We start from the raw sequence: 19380 nt of genomic DNA on the forward strand, positions 1-19380 counted from the left end.
TTGTGTGCGTAAATTTAAAATGCATACGTCTTTTTTTTCTGGTCGTATTGCAATGGGCAGCAAGACATGCACATTTTAAACTTCTCTAACCTAGCTGTCTTAGACAGCTGGATTAGAGGAAAGCACAGGCCTCAAGCACTCTTAAAAGTGCTGAGAGAGGCCGCTCCCTCCAACCCTGGCACTTCTCTCATGCTGGTCACCAGCATGAGAGTAGCACCAGGATTGGTTAGGGGAGTTCACTGGGTCTTGCTTTGGAACCTGCTTCGAAGAGAGAAGACCCATTGAGGAGGGTGTCACACCGTACAGGAAGGTAACTGTATTTTTCTTTTTTTTTTGAGTCACCCGCCCCACAACCCTTGGTACATACCAGACGCCACTGACGGACACAAGGCACGAGTTTGTATAGCAGTGCACCTAAACTATTTGAAAAAGTAGCTAAATTTCCCATTCACAGAAAAGTGAATACAATATTCTGCTATCATAAGTGGATTTTCCGTTAAAAGTCCTGGGAGAACCTGGAAATAGATTTAATTGGATCATTGTATAACTTACAGGGGATTATGAGGTATGCTTTGGTTATGGTTCCAAGTGGGTTGAGTGCATCTTCTGAAAGAACCCAATACCAAGGTTGTCATAGATTTCTTAAAAGCTTTGCTTCAGAAGGAAGGGATACCCAAATATTTATTATCTGACAGGGATGTCAATATTTGTGTACAGTCAACGAGGAAAGGTTGCTGTAAAGAGGGTGAACTGCAAGGTAAAACGAACTATCCAGTTAGCTGTGGCTTTAGAGTTGAATGATGGTGAGGAGGTGGTTAAGAGGTTGTAGAGCTCTGATAGCACTCCCCAATTCACTCCGGGCATGGCTCTATTTGCCCTGCTGATGGGAAGGCATTCCTCCAATAAACTGTGTCAGATGTGGGTTTTGGACAGCACACACACAGATTGTAGTGCTGCCAATTTGGATGAGGTATAGTGCAGAGTGGAGATAGTGCAAACTAAAAGCAAAAATAGGTATGATGATCTCATGAAGTTGAAGGATCTGTTTTTTCAGGTTAAAGATTTGGTGAGAATCAAAAGGCCTCTGAAGGCAGGGAAATGTAAATAGAGTTTTTACCCAACCACATGATCTGTTAAGGTACCTAAGCATGCCATTTTGTGGGTAATGGTATATAGTGGATCAAAATAAGTGCAGCTTTGATTTGGAGTGAAAGTAATGTTGCATTGCCCAATCATTCTTCCAGAGGAATGTTCCCCATCAATCCTCCAAAGTAACAGCAGCAGCCAAATCCATGTCATCTTATGATTGGGGGTTAGGAGAAGGCTGTGGCAGTGACAGGCATGTGGAAATGGATTGTGCTTCAAATCATTGTGAAAATAGGATAGGGAGGGATGTACCGTCTATGTCATCTACAACAGTATTGAGTCCAATTGGAGATAGGGATGCCACTTCTATATACGGCAATAGGTTGCTTTCAGAGGGTCCATCCTCAGTTGGTTCCTTATGGTGAAGATTTCTAACTTTAAACTTAGACTCTCCTTTGGAAGCTAGATTTTCTCAGTGGAGCAAGGCTGCAGTCTGTAGGAAAAGAGCACTCGACGTCCTTCATAGTCAGTCAGTTTTGGGGGTCACTGAATATGAGTTGATCCTGCAGAGAAGTATGCAGTTGTAGTGGAAGTTGCGGCGAAGTCAGGCCCACTGGCCATAGACCATCTAAAGATCGGCCAGCGGGTTGGTCTGCGTCTCATGACAGTTCTCCAGGCAGACATTTAGCAAAACGTTTCTAAGTTCCAGCTTTTTGGGTTAGGTGTGAGGAATACACTAGCATTCTAGGATCTCGGGAACCGCACTTGGGGGACAGGATTTACTCCACAAGACTAACCCACAGGGTCCAGGGCAGATCTAGGTAAAACTGGTCAGCTGTGCTCTTTCAGAAAATTGAACATCTTGCAGTGTTTGTGTCCCTATAGCTTAACAGCAGTCCAGCCCACTGATGCTTGGAGTCCACATCTTATTCCTGGGTAAAAGTGGGAGCAGGCCCAGACCTTAAAGTTCTCCTCACAGGTCTCAACAGCAGGTGTAGTCCTTATTTAGTCTTCCACGGGTCCAGTAGTGATCTTAAGATTGTGCCCAGGGTTTTCACATTTACTCCCTGCACTAGTCTGTGGGCGAGGTGACTCCTGGCCCCTTCCTGGCAAATAGGGAAACAGTTCCGGGAGGTAATTCTACACACTTTTACAACAGCTCCTTGCACCGTACTGCAAAAAAATTCACAGTGACCCTCTCTACCTAAATCCAACATGGCAGAACCCTACCTCCCTTATGCAGAGTACCTGAGCCCATCTTAGAGGTATGGCTAGGGAAATGAGCAAACGATCCTCTGTGGCCTCTCAAAACTGGTTCTCGGAGCATCGCCCCTTCCACTGGGATTGATTTATGGATGGCAAGAAGGACACAAATAGGGTAGGCCCAGGTGTGAGCTACATCTTCCTGTGACTGGGTAGGCCTCTTTAAAAATACTACTTATGTTCGTAGGCACTGCCCAGATGTCCATGCATTCGGAGAAAGGAGCATTTCTCCATGAGGACACAGGAGCGTTGCCCCTCCGCAGCGAGATCAGGAAGGAAATATGGTAAATAAAATGGTCATAAAACATATGTGTTACCGTTTTATTTTTCATGCTGGCTGCAGTCAATTCTGAGGGCGGGGAAGGATCAGGGAGCAAGAGTTTAGTTCAATTTAGAGCTGTTCAGTTTGAAGTGTGCATGCCACTCTGGCCGGCTGTCTTGCGATGGCCAGCCTGACATGGACACCTTAAATACTCCACCCAAGCTGTCTTAGATGGCTAGGTTAAGAACAAGCACAGGCCCCCAGAGCCTAAAGGAGCATGAAACCAGTACCCTCCAGCCAAACCTGGTGCTTCTCTCATGCTGACTGAGCAGCATGAGAGAAGTTTCTGGATTAGTAGTTGCTGGCTGAGCTCCCAGAGCCTGTGAAGCTGAGATGAAGTGGAGCACCGAGCACAAGGCAATAGGTAAGTAAGCAGTTGTTTTAAATTTTTTTATGTTAGTTTATCTCACTGACAGGTACTGTCAGAAATTTGCAGTGCCTTCAGTTTCAACTTCAGAGCTCTCAATCATGATTCGTTATAAATACGGTTTAAAATGGATCCCGATTGAGATCTTTGGCTTTGAGACTAAGTGCACTGCTGGATTTTATTAGTGCCTTCAGCAGGGTAAATATTCGCCCATCGCCACACCTGCTTTATGTGCCAGTGGCTGCCGGAGGAATAGAACCCCTTCCCACAGCCAAGACCTTTCTCTCAGCACTGGGAGAAAGTGTACACATCATCAAGGAGTGATTCAGCACCTAGATGATGGTTGGAAGCCCATGCAAAATGGCTTCTAGAGCCATTTGGGCAGGTAAAAGGTGACTTTTTAAAGATACTTTTTGTAAAATATATATCACAAGAACTTTGCAAATGAAATAGACATGTGATAAATACTTTTAAAAGTCTGAGAATTAACTTTTTGACTTGTGCCTAGGTGGAGATAACATTATTTATTTGTACTATTAACCCTCAATGCTTTCCTAGGCAACAGCTAACACTGCTAAAGAGGGAATAGCTTTTAGGGCCTTGTCACTGCATGGACATGTTTCACATTACATGTTCTCCTTGTAAATGTCATACACCCAGATCTATTGCACATTAGGAACTACTGTTCCTAATGTGCGGCCTGTGAAAAGGGGCTATTTTCACTCGTCAAATTTGCAGTTTATACATACACAGACTACTGGTGGCAGTTATGCAGTCATGTTTTGCATTGTGGGTACACTTTGTTCCATGTACCTGGGACTTATAGGTATGTTTAACATGCCAGTTAGGCATATCGTCATTTTTTGACACGTTTTAATCGTCAGAACACATGCCCTGGGAAGCAGTATCCCTCTGTGCACAGTCTAAAAACCAGCAATGAAATACAGCAAACAAATGGTGGTGACCATGCAAGAAGAAGAATTATTTCACAATGCTACACTAAACTAGTAAACCACCTTATAAAATGAGGTTGATCTACATTTTGTCATGGTTCTTGTTCACATTAATGGGGTCTAGAGAAGAAGTACTGCTTAAAAATGTGCTGAAGAAGCAGAGTTGCAAGCCCTATGGATATATCTGACGTTTATTTATAAAACATTTTAATAGTGCACACCCAACAAAAAGCGTGGTCTTTCGCTGTTGCTGAACTATGTGTACTCAAAACTATGATATAAGAAGGACTCTGCCCATTCCTTCATAACGTGAAGTGAAGACACTAACATTTATGAACTTTAGACGCATTTAAATGGATTAGCTATATTCCTACCAGTATTGGGGATATTCCTTTCACTTCTGCAAATTCAATATGGATTTACTCCTAAGCCAAAGGCACTTAGAAGTTATTCATTGTATAATTTATTTGCAACTCAATTTGGCAGAATAAAAAAAAAATGATGTCTGTATAATAGGTTCCCAAACGAAAGAACATTTAAAATAAAATAAAGGTAAATTTGAAATGAATTGGGAGGGTCATGTTCGGTGGACCTCGAAGCAATATCAGAGTAAACAGAGTATATATCAAGTGCAGATCATTTATTTATTACTTTAGTGTAATCTTACAGGGGACTTCAGTACCCACATAAAGGACGTGGGTGCACTGAAGACATGGAGGACAAATTTTATTATTTTTTTTCCTTTTACAAGCTCCATCTAAGACCGATTCGAATTGCAGTGCTGTATGGGAAAGTTAACGCAGCAGTCATGTGTTTTCTGCCTGAACAGTAATTTATTTAGCATAAAACACCCGCAGAGAACAACTTACGATAGCAATGAGTCCCAGCCCACCAAAGCAGCAATTGAGAACCATATAAACAAATTATCCTAATTTGAAAGCTGAACTGTGATACAAAAGGCAGTGGAAGAATGACTCATAAGTCACTTATTTACTCAGAAAGCAGAAAGCAGCAAGGGCTGCTTTTTAGCTCTGCTGCTTCAAATAAATCAGCGTTTTGGTAATTCGGTAACTTGGCAGTCTCCAACCAAAACCGCACACTTCCTACTTGCACTGCAAGAGGGGCTGTGAGGGAGCAGCAGGTAGAGGGCCTGAAAATATCACACGTTATTCCTCATTGCCATACAACCCATGGCATCACTGTGGGTGCAGCAATGGTTGCATCAATATAAGCTGATCCAAAATCCATGCAGTACGTTTGCCTTCTGTGCGTGCTGCAATTAAAAAGATCCCAAAGGCCTTTGCTTCCCCTGCTTCTCTGGAGGATTCTTCAATCTTCAGGGGGCATATTACCAAGGGCCTTATCGCCGCTTTAGCTGGAATTCTTCCCGCTAAAGTGGCGATAATTTTATCGCCGTATTACCTAGCTGTCGTTAATACCAGTTAGCGACAGCTAGTAGGAGATAGCGATCATCTGGGGGCCCACTTTGTATGTCAGCGATATTTATCGCTAATGACATGCAAAGTGGGCGTGCCAAGATGTTAGCGACTGTAAACAGTCGCTAACATCGCTATCTCCTATTATCTACAAAGGCGTACTTTTGGAAATATTCGGGCTAAGCGTGAATATCTCCAAAAGCTAACGCCTGCCCAGAGCAGAGATTAGCCATGTTATCCAATGTTAGGTGGATAACATGGCTAAGAGCATTAGCTCTGTAATGCATGAATATCACTGACTTTTCAGCAATATTCATGCATTTCGGCAGATTTTTATCGCTTTTGAGATAAACCTTGATAATAGCAAGGTTTATCTGCGATAAAAATCGGTGGAGCTCGGCGATAAAATTATTCCTGCTAACCCTGCTTAGCGATAAATATCGCTATTTCTAGGAAATATGCCCTCAGATTCTTCTAATGCCTTCACTTTCATATCATTGTTTGCAGTGGCGGCTGACATCTACTGAGGAAAGAAGGGCGGGAAACAAAATTTTAAAAAAATAATAGAAAAACACTTACCAATCGTGACAAGGACATCCTCCTCCAAACTCTGACCTCTTCTGCAGGGACTGCAGTGCAGGCCCCCAGCAAACTCCCTCGACCACTCCTGGCCAGCTCACATGCGGTTAACCAGCATGTGAGCAGTGACCTTATTGGTGGGAGCAGTCTCTGTCCGCTCTCCTGTGGGAACTGGATGCCTGCACTTGCTCTCAACCCAGCTCTGTCAACAGAGCTGGGTTGAGAGGTTTAAAGTGTGCATGTTTAGCTGGCCATCTCAAGACAGCTGGCCAAAGGGACATGCACACTTTAAACAGTGCAAAAGCAACCCTTAGGCCACGCTCCTCACTGCTGTCACTCAGCAGGCTCTGCCCCATCCTAATGCTCGGTTCAGGACAGGACGATGAAAAAAATATTGGTAATAACTTACCATTTTATTTTTCATCTGTGGGGCTTTGGGGGGTAATTAAATGTGGCAGCACTCCTCCGCTCCAATGGAGGAGGCACCCCTAATTGCTTGTAAATTGGTGGAATATGTTACGTTAAATGTGATTTATCAACTTAAAAGGTTTTTTAAAAAGTTGTGCTTTTTCAATGTTTTTTAACGGTCACGGTGCAGGGAGCAGGGATAAGGATGTGCACAATTACACCTTGAGTTTCTTGACGGTTTGCTCAAATACACTTAATTCCACTACATCAAATAAATATATTTTTGCCTCAAGTCAAATTAGCAGAAGAAGAGAGTCAAACGCCAACCTTTCTTAACTCTGTCTGCGTTCACACCATTCATTTATGACTTAATGTGTCCATCTTTCTTAGTTGATTAATACTGCTGCCCTTCCAACCTTTCTTACCAGCCGTCCACGCATCAGTCTATAAATAGATCCCTTCATGAATGTATTTAATCTTCAGTCAATATGTCTGCTCTACAGCCATTTAAACAAAACATCCATCCAACCATCCATCCATCCAATTCCACCCACCCAATAAACCAGTCATTTATCTTCATCAATCCATTCATCCATCTGCCATTCTATTCACCCACCTATTATTTTGCCTTGCTCTTCACGTGTTTGCCTTTCAACTCCTTATCCCGACCACTCTTCTGTCTTCGCTTGATCTTCACCTCCACATATACATACATCTATTTATCTAATCTTTCGTCACTCTGTAAATTTGACCTGTTTTTATTTTCAATGTGTGCCACGGTCTGCGTCAGAGAAGTGTTTCACTCACTGGCAAATTAAATGAGAATGAGTTAGACCAACCCACGATCCCCTCTATTTTGTATTTTCCAAATGACACAGCTCATTCATTGGTATGGTTGGATTCTGTGTGTGATTTTGTTCATGGTATGATTCCTAAGTGTTGTGCCAGATTGTGTGTGATTTCTTTGTAGGATGTACATAATGTTCTTTTCCGCATATGTAAGCTGCTTGCGTGTTCACAATTTTTTTATGTTTTGCACATTTGTGCAGATGTCTGCACACATGTGTGCCATTTGCCTATAGTTGAGCACATGCAAAATAATAAAGCCTGGCCTATTGGCCTTGCCAATGTTTGCTTTAAATGAAATATAAAAATGCAATCTACCCTTATATTATCCTCTGAAAAGAACACCCCAATCTAAGACCATCAACTGCATGTTCAAATTGGCCCGAAAATTAACAGTCCTAAATGGCCAGCCATATGAAAGTAAAAGACAAAAATACAGCTGATGGACCGAATGCTGATCAAATCAAACATTCACTTCCACTCACAGATTTGTATTAAATCCATTCTTTTATTGCACACTGCACCATTCCAGTTTAGACCCAGCCATATGGAAATCAATCTTGACCCTGCTTCCCATGGGAAAGCATCCTGTGACCGGTTTCAGGGACTTACCCCTCCACAGGCAGGATATCTTGAATCTGGTGGCATAGCGAGCACAGGACGTACAACAGGGCACACCCTTTACCCTTAGGGCAATAAATGCAAAAAGAACAGATGATGGAAGGAATGTTGAACAAATCAAACATTCAACCCTGTGACATATCTGGCATGGTGTTTTACACACCATGCCGTTCAGTTTAGACCCGGCCATAGACTAATTGGTCCTGACCCTGTGCCCCATGGGAACAGTCCAGCTTGAAATGCTAGGCCAGGTCCTCCCTGGACCAAAAACAAGCATCTTGGGACTGGTTTCATGGTATCACCCTTCATCAGTCACGCTAAATTGACTCTGGTAGCATAGCCTGCAAGGGACCCACATCTGGCCATATCCTCCCCACTTAGGGCGATAAATACAAAAAGAACAGATGACGGACGGAATGCTGAACAAATCAAACATTTACTCCCACTCACAGATCTGTATTAAATTCATTATTTTATTTGAAGCAGCACCAATTCAATTTAGACCCAGCCAAATGCAATTCAATCTTGACCCTGCTTCCCATGGGAACAGTCCAGCCCGAACGGCCAGGCCAGGTCCTCACTGGCCCGGAAACAAGCATCCTGTGACTAGCTTAAGGGACTTACTCCTCCACAGGCAGGATATCTTGAATCTGGTGGCATAACGAGCACGGGACCTACATCTGGGCATACCCTTCATCCTTAGGGCAACAAATGCAAAAAGAACAGGTGATGGAAGGAATGATGAACAAATCAAGCATTCGCCCTCAGTCACCGATCTGCGTTAAATTCATCATCATTTGTTTGCACACCATTCCAGTCTAGACCCGGCCATATGAGAATCCGTCTGTCTTGACCCTGCTCCCCATGGGAACAGTCCAGTCCAAACTACCAGGCCAGGCCCACCCTGGAGCAGAAACAAGCATCCTAGGATCGGTTTTGGGTTATCACCCTTAATCAGTCAGGTTAGCATTAATCTGGAGGCGTGGTGAGCACGAGACCCACGTCTGGCCATACTCTTCTAACTTAGGGCGACAAATGCAAAAAAAAAAATGGAAAAAGAACAGATGCTGTAAGAAATGCTGAAGAAATCAAACATTTACCTCCAGCCACTCTTCTGGGTTAAATCCATCATTTTTTAGGTGCCTCAACCATTCCAGTTTAGACCCATTCATATGCAAATCAGTCTTGACCCTGCTCCCCATCGGAAGAGTCCAGCCCGAACTGCCATGGCCAGGTCCTCCCTGAACCAGAAACAAGAAGCCTAGGCCCAGTTTCAGAGTATCACCCCTCATCAGCCAGCATAGCTTGAATCTGGAGGTGTAGCAAGCATGTGACCGACGTATGGGCATACCCTTCCCACTTAATGCAACAAACACAAAATGACCAGATGATGGACCGAATGCTGAACAATTCAAACTTTCACTCCAATCACATGTCTGGGTTAAATCCATAATGTATTTGCACACAACACCATTACAGCTTATACCAGCCATATGGAAATCAGGCTTGACCCTGCTCCCCATGGGAACAGCCCAACCTGAACTGCCAGGCCAGGTCCTCCCTGGACCAGAAACAAGCATCCTGGACCTGGTTTCAGAATATCACCCCTCATCAGCCAGGCTAGCTTGAATCTGGTGGCATAACGAATACAGGAATCCTGTCTTGGCATACCTTCCCAATTACCGCAACAAATGCAAAAAGAACAGATCATGGATGCAACGCTGGCATCCCCAGTCACAGATCTAGGTTAAATCCATCGCATTTTTGCACGCCACGCCATTCCAGTTTAGACCCAGCCATATGCAAATCAGTCTTTACCCTGCTCTCCCTGGGAACAGTCCAACCCGAACTGCCCTGCCTGGTCCTCTCTTGACCAGAACAAGCATCCTGAGACCGATTTTGGGGTATAACCCCTCATCAGCCAAGCTAGCTTGAATCTGGTTCCATAGTGAGCATGGGACCAATGCATGGGTATCCCCTTCCTACTTAGGGAAACAAATGCAAAAAAGAACAGATGATGGACGGAATGCTGAACAAATCAAACATTCACCCCAGTCACAGATCTGGGTTGAATCCATCATTTCTTTGCCCACCACGCCATTCCATAGGCAAATCATTCTTGAGCCTGCTCTCCATGGGAACAATACAGCCTGAAGTGCCATGCTTGGTCCTCCCTACCTGGACCAAAAACAAGCATCCTGGGACTGGTTTTGAGTAACAGCACCCATCAGCCCGGCTAGCTTTATTCTGGTGGCTCAGCAAGCTTGGGCCCATGTAAGGGCATCCCCTACTCACTTAGGGCATCCTGGGACAGGTTTCAGGGTATCACCCCTCATCCGTTAGGTTAGCTTGAATATGGTGGTGGAGCAAGCACCAGAACCACGTCTGGGCATAACCGTCCCACTTAGGGTGACACATGCAAAAAAATAGATGATGGACGGAATGGAGACTAAATCAAACATTCACCCTCATTCACAGACCTGGGTGAAATCCATTGTCTTTTTTAATGTAACACCATTCAAGTTTAGACCCAACCATATGCAAATCAGTCTTGACCCTGCTCCCTATGTGAACAGTCCAGCCCGAACTACTAGGCCAGGACCTCGATGTACCAGAAACAAGCATCTTGATACCAGTTCAAGGGGATCAGTCTGGCTAGCTGCAATCTGGTGGTGTAGCAAGCATTGGACCCATGTCTGAGCATACACTTCCCACTTAGGGAGACAATTGCAAAAAGAACTGATGATGAACGGAAGGCTGAACAAATCAAACATTCACCCCTGGTCACAGATCTGGGTTAAAACCATCGTTTTTTTGTATGCTACACCATTCCAGTTTAGACTCAGCCATATTCGAATCAGCTTTTGCTAGGTTTCTGGTTCTGGGAGGACCTGGCTTGGCAATTCGGGCTGGACTGTTGCCAAGGGGAGCAGGATCAAGGCTGATTTGCATATGGCTGGGCCTAAACCAGGGTGGCATGGTGAGCAGAAGAAGCATGGATTTAACCCATATTTCTTGACTGGGGTGAATGTGTTTAATCTTTCAGCTGTCCGTCAACCATTTGTGTGTATTTTGCTTATGAAAGCAAGACGGCAGTTTAATATCTGTCAGATCAAAACTATGGGGAATGTGGACAAGGAAATTTTGCAGCACTGTGGTGCGTCTCTTCCAAAACAAATGGATGCACCATATTTGCAAGAACATGGTGCACCCCTGTGTTTTCCTTTGTCGAGGAGCTTAAAATAGCTGCCCAGCACCAACATTGCCTTACTGCACATAAACAATCAATAATTGTGATTTTCTACCTCTAGTTGTGCTGCAGAAGAAGAAGAAAATCACCATTATTTAATGATTATTTTGTGCAGGAAGGGACACCTTCCTGCACAGAAAAAATATTAATGGTGTTTTGATCTTTTTATGTGTGCTGCACAATGCAGCACACATAGAAAAAGCTAAAATGAAAAGAAATAGAAATATTTCTCATCTTTGCACCAATCTAATGCCTGCTTTTGCACGGCGTTAATTTTGGGCACTGCCACAGTGTAAAGATCCATTTTTCTCATGAATTGTGAAGACAAGTATGTTTATAGAAGAGTAAGTACAGGTACCTCCAGCTCAGCTTCACAGCTTTCAGCAATACATTCATTTTCAAAGGATAACATTCCAGCCTAGCAACATAGTCAACATTCCGACATATGCAGATAACTCCACACATCTCACCTTTATATACTCTTCTGACAATAATAAGATTCATAAAAATTATTAAAACAATACATTTTCAAGAACATTTGAAGGAGCACAACATTTGCAAATCTTACCAGTACTCCAAGCGGAACCATCAGACAGAACAACAATATCTCTCTTAACAGACTTTACTTGAATTGGTTCAGAAAATTTGCTATCGCCCTTTATGACAATTCCACCACACCTTACAACCATCCAATCTCCTACTTTAGTATCAAGACTTTTTACACTTTTCTTAGCATTATAATATTTTGTTGCAGCTAATTGGCAGTGAACTACTCTGTTTCCCTCAGCAGTTCGGTCAACCCACACGCAAAACTTATCTTTCAACCAACCAGGAAATTCCTTCACTCTTGGCTCACATCCTTTAAGAGACATGAATGGTGAAACCCTAGTCATAGAATGTGGTGTCACTCTATATGACCACACAAGACCTTTAAGTTCTTCACAACATGACAGCCCATTAGCAAGTGACAATTGCATGTTCTCCATTTTCAATCGTTGATTCTTTCAACTAAACCTTTTGCTTGTGGTCTGAACATAGCAACTCTCTCATGACTGATTCCAAGCTTGCATTGAAATTCTAGCATTTATTTCAACACCAGCTGGATACCATTATCCGATACTAGAACCTTAGGAATTCCCTCATTTAAGAACACTCTCTCCATGAATTCAATAACTTTTTGAGTGTTTACAAATTCTGTATTGTCAACCACAAACCATTTAGAATGGTATTCAACCAGAACCATCGGGAACTTGTTGCATAACCAGAGTCTGGAAATTGGTCCTAAAAAATCAATCAATATTCTTACCCATAGGCACTTGGGAAATGATTAACATGCTAAATGAGTTTGTCTAACTACCTTAGTTTTATCAGCTTGAGCACATGCGCAGCATTCCCTCACTACATCCTCTATGTCACCATCCATGCCCGGCCACCAATATGACTGTCGCACCCGTCTTTTGGCCATATTTCTTCCCAGATGCCCTTCATGTGCAATGTTTACAATTTTATTTCTTAGTTCCACTGGTGGCACAAACTGACTGCTTTTCATCAACCTTCCATCACATACACTCAGTTCACTTTCCACGTGGTAGTAGTTGCTAAAGCGAACATCCCCAATGAGGTTCTCATGCCATCCTTCCGACACACATCTTACTACACTTTGTAAAACTTCATCATTTGACATGGCACTCGCCCACTCTCTTTACTAAAAGCGGCCTCCTCACTACTTCCTTTGAACACCTCTTCAATCACATCATCCACACCAGTGGCATCCTGGACAGATAGTCAGCTACCACATTTTTTAATCCCCGACATATTTGTGGACAAAATGATATTAGAGCACCAACAACATCCACCTGGAAATTCTAGGGGTGACACTACCCTCCAAGCCTCTCCCTCCTTTGAATAAGGGAACTAAGGGCTTGTGATCTGTGCAGACTTTAAACGGCAAATCCCACACAAAAGACTAAAAAAATGTTTTATGCCCCAACAGCACGCTAAGGCATCCTTCTCAATCACTGAATATGATAATTTAGCATCACGCAACCTCCTGGATGCAAATCCAATGATTTTCTCTTCACCATTATTCAACTGTGTCAAAACCCCACCAATTACAACTGTGCTGGCATCAGTTGTAATGAACGTTTTATTCCGTACAATACAATGACCAAAGGTAGGAGCATTAACAATACTACTTTTAATTTTGTTAAATGCATGGTTAGAATAGCCATTCCAGTTAAATATGACCCCATTTTTCATTTGCATCCTCAACGGTGCAACTATTTCCGTAAACCTTTTGACAAACTTCAAGCATTACTCAGCCAGGCCTAGAAATTACTTTTCCTGATCCTTATTTTGAGGAGTAGGAGCAATCTTTGATGGCTGAAACAATGTTTTTCTTAGGCTTGATACCATCTTTGCATATTTCATGCCCTAGATATGTTACACAACTTCTTCTTAATTGACATTTCACCCTTTTTATGGTCGGTCCATTTTTTCCATCCTTTTCAAAACTTTTTCCATTATGATATCATGATGATTATTATCTTTCCCCACAATCAACACATCATCTTGTAAACACAAGACATCATCCATATTTTCAGAAATTAATTGCATCACTCTTTGAAACATCGATGAGGCAGAAGCTGTGCCAAAGGGCATTCTGCAATAGCCAAATGCCCCCAAAGGTGTGACAAATGAAGTGAGATGTCTTGACTCCATATCTAAATCCATTTGATGATTATGCTGCAGACATATCAATTACACTAAAGACAGTACCACCACCCATAGCTGTCAACATCTCAGAAATGTTGGGTAGAGGTTGTCTGTCTACCTAAATGTTCATCCACACATTAGTGGTTTTTATCACCATCCTTGGGTGCAACCACAGTGGGAGCCAACCATTCGGAAGCTTCGATGGGCTCTATAATCCTTTGAGCAAGCAGCTTTTGAAGTTCACTTTGTAATGGGTCTCTCCTCAAATAAGGTAAATTCCTCACCTTATGTACAACGGGCATTGCATTCATTTTAAAGATAATCTTGTGCGAAAAATTCTTGAGCTTACCAAGCTCCTCAGAAAAAAACTTGTAATACCTCTCAATCAAATCAGTTTGGTATGTTGTACTAACATCATGTACTACAGTAGACATAACAGGTTCATCTGCGTTGGGATCAAGAACTATATTAAAGTCCTTTTGATGACGCCAACCCAGTAAATTGGACCCTGCTTAGTTAAATATACTCGACTATAACAGCTTTTTTTTCTTAAATGAAATAATCCTCCATTTGAGTTCCAAAATATCAATGGTTTTTCCACCATAATCAACAGCCTTAATATCGGGTTTGGTCCAGGACTCAACATCAATTTCACTCTTCCATACCTTGGAGAACATGTTCATAGATAATAGTGTATACAAACTCCCTGAGTCAACTAACATTGTAACATCATGCTTATCCAAATTTATGACAAAATGAAGTTTGCCCAACAAAGATGTACTTTCCCTAACAATGCTAAAATATAGTGGGAGGTACTGTCAGGCGCTGACCGTAGCCTGCAGTGACCAAAGTGCCTACATTACCTGGTATGTGTGCCCTGAACTACATCTCCCAGAATGCCTGATGGGGGAGGAGCACTGTCTATATTGCCCAGTCAGGTATGGGCTGAGGTGCGCGTAATCTGCCGTTTGCAGTTTGTTGTCCGTGCGTCGAGTCTCACGCTGGCTGCGTGGAGGCTCTCTCTACTCGATTCTTGTATCCTAGCGGTGTGGCGTGATTCTTCGGACCTACCTTGTGCGCTGAGGAAGCACCGCACTCACGCCGTCTCCAGTGTGTTTTTCCCTTCGGGCGCTGCTGAAAGTGTCTTGTTTCGGACCGATGTTATGATATAAGGGTTGACCCAACAGTACAGGGACCTGAGTAATCAATAGTACATAAAAAAGGGGTCCCAGTTGACACAATGTGAAGAGCACAAAATCACAGTTCATATAAACAATATAAACAATGAAGGACTTCCTGAAAGAGTTACTTTGAGAAATGTTATTTAATACACATCCTCATTTGCAAGTTAATTGCCAGTACTTTTAACAAACAAAAACTTAAACTTTTTCTTGTTGACCAAGAGAGGAGGGGCGTGGGAAGGAAGGATAGGTGAGAGGAGGGAGTGTGATCAGGGTAGTGCAGAAATCAGATCAGTTTCAAAAGAAATAACAAGTGGTCTCATATACATTCAGAGTTAAGTACCACACTGATGTATATACATTGTCATTCACGTATTTTATACAATAGAAATATTCCTATCCCATTGTAAGCTACCACAGCCAATCATGATCTGTTCTTGATGGGTAGGGGCAAGCAAGGGTGTGTCGACGCTTCGACTCCAGAAGTGCAGGCTGAGTCATCTAACATCTCACAACTCACATCTAATCCTGCTCTGGTGCTGGAGGATACGTGCTTTAACTTTTTGCTGTGTTTGGCCTATGTAGGCGAGGCCGCATGGGCACGTGATACAGTAGATCACACAGTTCGTGTTACAATTTGTAAATGTTTTTAGATCTATACTGTGGTGTTTGTAATTAAACTGTTTTGTTTGTAGGCACATTGGACAAGCCTTACAATGTCCACATCTGTAATTACCAGTCATACTTGGTAAATTCCACAGAGTTTGCAGGGACGGAGGTTCAGGAGTAGCCAGATAAGAGCTTACCACCTGATCTTTTATGCTTCTTGATTTTCTGAAGGAGTGCATGGGTAACAGTGATTGTCCAATCTCCTCGGACAGAAGTGGCCAATATTTGTTGACGATTTTTCGTATGTTGTTGCTTTGTGTGCAGTAAGTAGTAACACAAATCATCCTCTCCTTACTGTCATCTTTTTTTGTCTGTGGGATAAGAAGTTCGTCTCGAGGGCTATACCATGCCCGTTTCTGGGCTCTCTGAACGAGTCTTCGCGGATAACCCCTTTCTATCAGTCTGGAACTGAGATCTTCTGATTCAGAAAAATAATCATCTTTTTTGGTACAATTACGCCTTACGCGAAAGAATTGTCCCACCGGTAGGTTGTCTCTCAAGCCTCTTGGGTGGTGGCTATTGTATAGCAACAATGATTCCCCCTACTAAATAGCCTGTCTCTCCCTACAGGTGCCCATCTCCACTACCCCGACACCCCACTCCCGCCTGTCCTGATGAAGACCCCGCAGTAGGGCATGACTCAGCCTGCACTTCTGGGGTCGAAACGTCGACACACCATTGCTTGCCCCTACCCATCAACAACAGATCATGATTGGCTGTGGTAGCTTATAATGAGATAGGAATATTTCTATTGTATAAAATACGTGAATGACAATGTATATACGTCAGTGTGGTACTTAACTTTGAATGTATATGAGACCACTTGTTATTTCTTTTGAAACTGATCTGATTTCTGCACTACCCTGATCACACTCCCTCCTCTCACCTATCCTTCCTTCCCACGCCCCTCCTCTCTTGGGCAACAAGAATAAGTTTAAGTTCTTGTTTGTTAAAAGTACTGGCAATTAACTTGCAAATGAGGATGTGTATTAAATAACATTTCTCAAAGTAACTCTTTCAGGAAGTCCTTCATTGTTTATATGAACTGTGATTTTGTGCTCTTCACATTGTGTCAACTAGGACCTCTTTTTTATGTACTATTGTTTCGAACCGAAGCTCCCGGACAGGAAGAGGGGTGTGTCGATTCCCGTCGGAGCTGGAAAGCATCAGCTTGTGAGGATATCGTTCGCGCTGAAGGAAGCGCTTCTCCTTGCAATGCTATATCTCCTGCCTGGAACTCTAGGGAGGACTCTGGTCAGAACGAATTTGGATTTGGCGTTTTGTTCATGTTCCTTAGCGCTGTGGAAGCGCTTATCTTCATGGAGACAATCTGTAGTGTAGTTCCTATTTTCCCAATAGGCCCTGCGCATTGGAATAACATAAACAGTAGTATGGACGTAGAAGTGCGGATCTTCCAGGTCTCCACTGACTATGCTAAACTTAATTGGGTTTGTTACCAACTAGCTCAGAGGTCACTGGAAACTTTCTTGACTGAATAGGAAGTGATCAGCTTCACTGCTACAGACAAGAAGGGATTCAGTTTTCCAACAACCGCATAAACATGACAACTTTGCTCCTTAGAATAAGAGTCAATCTCTAGAGTCGTGTGAAACAATAGACAGCTATTTTACTCAGTCAGTTTTGTGCAATTTACTTTCACCAATATGCAGAGAATAGAGAGACGGGCGTTTTCAATAAAAAGGTATTATTTATTGAACAGTCTTTCTTCTCGTGCAAGAGAAATGAATTGCCACAATTCCAAGACTAGTTATTATAAAAAGTGTGTACAGTAAAATGAGGATTGCGAAATAATACTGTAAAAGCATTGATATGGTTTCTTAGCCATACAATGGTTTAAAATGAATAAAACATATATACATTCATATATACATTAGGCTAAGGTACTCAACTGGTGCTTTTAACTACGCCTACCCCAGTGTACCTGACCTAAGCCTAATACTTGGGAGGGAGTAAGTAAGTAGCAGTTTTAGTTAAGTTGGTTTTGCCAAGGTTTGCCTCAAGAATTCTCTCTAAGGGTTTAGTCAACACCATACCTCTGGAATAGAATGTTGGAGGTCTTGTATCTCCTTCCAGGGCTCGATATCCCAGTCACTCGCAAGAGTAGGCTGGAAACGCCGGAGCTGGATTTTCTCGGCAGGAGAAAAGACAGCGTCTCTCTCAGCGCGTCGAGGAAGAGGAGGGGCAGCGTCCGTGGGCAGCTTGCATCTGCTGGGCTCTGAAGGGGACAGCTGTTCTGCTCCTATGTTCACCACACCATCTTTCGGTGATGCCGTTGAGGCAGCGGTAGCTTCAGTATCAGCGAGACAGCGATAGTATCGAGGCAGCGTTTGCTTAAGGCAACGTTGGTAATATTTATACCTGAAAGGTGCCTTGTTTGACGTAAGTTTTTGGACATAAGACGTCAATAAAGATGTAACTAGGAAGTGATCGTCTCTCAGTGCTCATTAGAGTTCTATTACTAATCAAAACATAGCAAGCGGGGCTTTCCCAGGTTGCTGAGTTTTTATCTTGTTGAAGAACTCGGAGTGTAATCTAGGAATCTTAGATAGTGGCTTCTGCTGTGTCATTTGCACTAATGAGCTGCAAAGGAACCTGCAGAGGAAGTGATTCTGAAATGTGGCTCTGATCGTGTGAGGCCAGAGACGAGTTTCTGAATTTTGCATTTGATCGGTTATGCCAATATAGGGGAATAAATGGATTATAGCCGTATAGGGGCATAAGGTCACGGTATTGATCAGGGTCCTAGATTAGAACGCGACAAATCCTTCGCCTACAGTAAGCCTATTTTTTCCTTTGTACTCTATCGGAGCAAGTAGGTGGTAACTGTTTACTTGGCTCGGAGCTCATCCTTAACTACAGCGCTGAAGGAAGCGTTGTTGGTTAAACTACTGTTACTCCTGAAGAGTTCTTTTCTCTCATTTCAATGGACCCTGAGTTTATTATTTTATATAATCACTTGCCTTCTACTCCGAACTGACGGAGCACTTTTGTTTGGGGCTCGTTCAAATCTCATTCCTGGATGGGAAGGAAGCCCTATTCTGGGAGCAGTGTTTTTGTTGTATCTGGATGTATGAATATTGGTATGTATGTTCGACTACTTTCAGTTTGTGAGTAAGTGATGGTAGCGGAATGGAAAGTTAATCCTTGTGGTTTATTGTTGTAGGAAACTTTAAGTTGAAGCTGAAGTCCCTACCTGTTATAAGTTTTACTACAGGAACACACAGCCAGTGGAAAGGTATTAGTGAGTTCTAGTGAGAATAATATGAGAGTAGTAAGCTTTGCTTGGATATGTATTAAAACTGTGTTTTTTGTTGCAGGTCTCCCGCTTCACACTGGTCCCGTCCTTATTCACATTTTCCCTCGCCTGACTACCTCAGTACTCTGAGTTGCTGCATTCCAGAGTTGGGGAAGTCTGGAGGTGGACCCCTTTTGGCATCACACGGACCCCGAGGAGTGGCTAGACGTTGACAGGTACCCTTTTTTATGGAAAAGGAATGGGTAGATAAGTTATAACAACAAAAGGATCCTTTTCCAATTTACTAATGAAAGGAAGAAGATTCGCTTATATCTCAATTTCAGCAACGGAGTAAGAGACTTTCACAAATTACAAAATTCACATAACTACTAAATCAAACATTGAGATTTATACTGAATACTGAAACA

Source organism: Lissotriton vulgaris, chromosome 9, assembly GCF_964263255.1.
Source record: "Lissotriton vulgaris chromosome 9, aLisVul1.2, whole genome shotgun sequence".
Lineage (NCBI taxonomy): Eukaryota > Metazoa > Chordata > Amphibia > Caudata > Salamandridae > Lissotriton > Lissotriton vulgaris.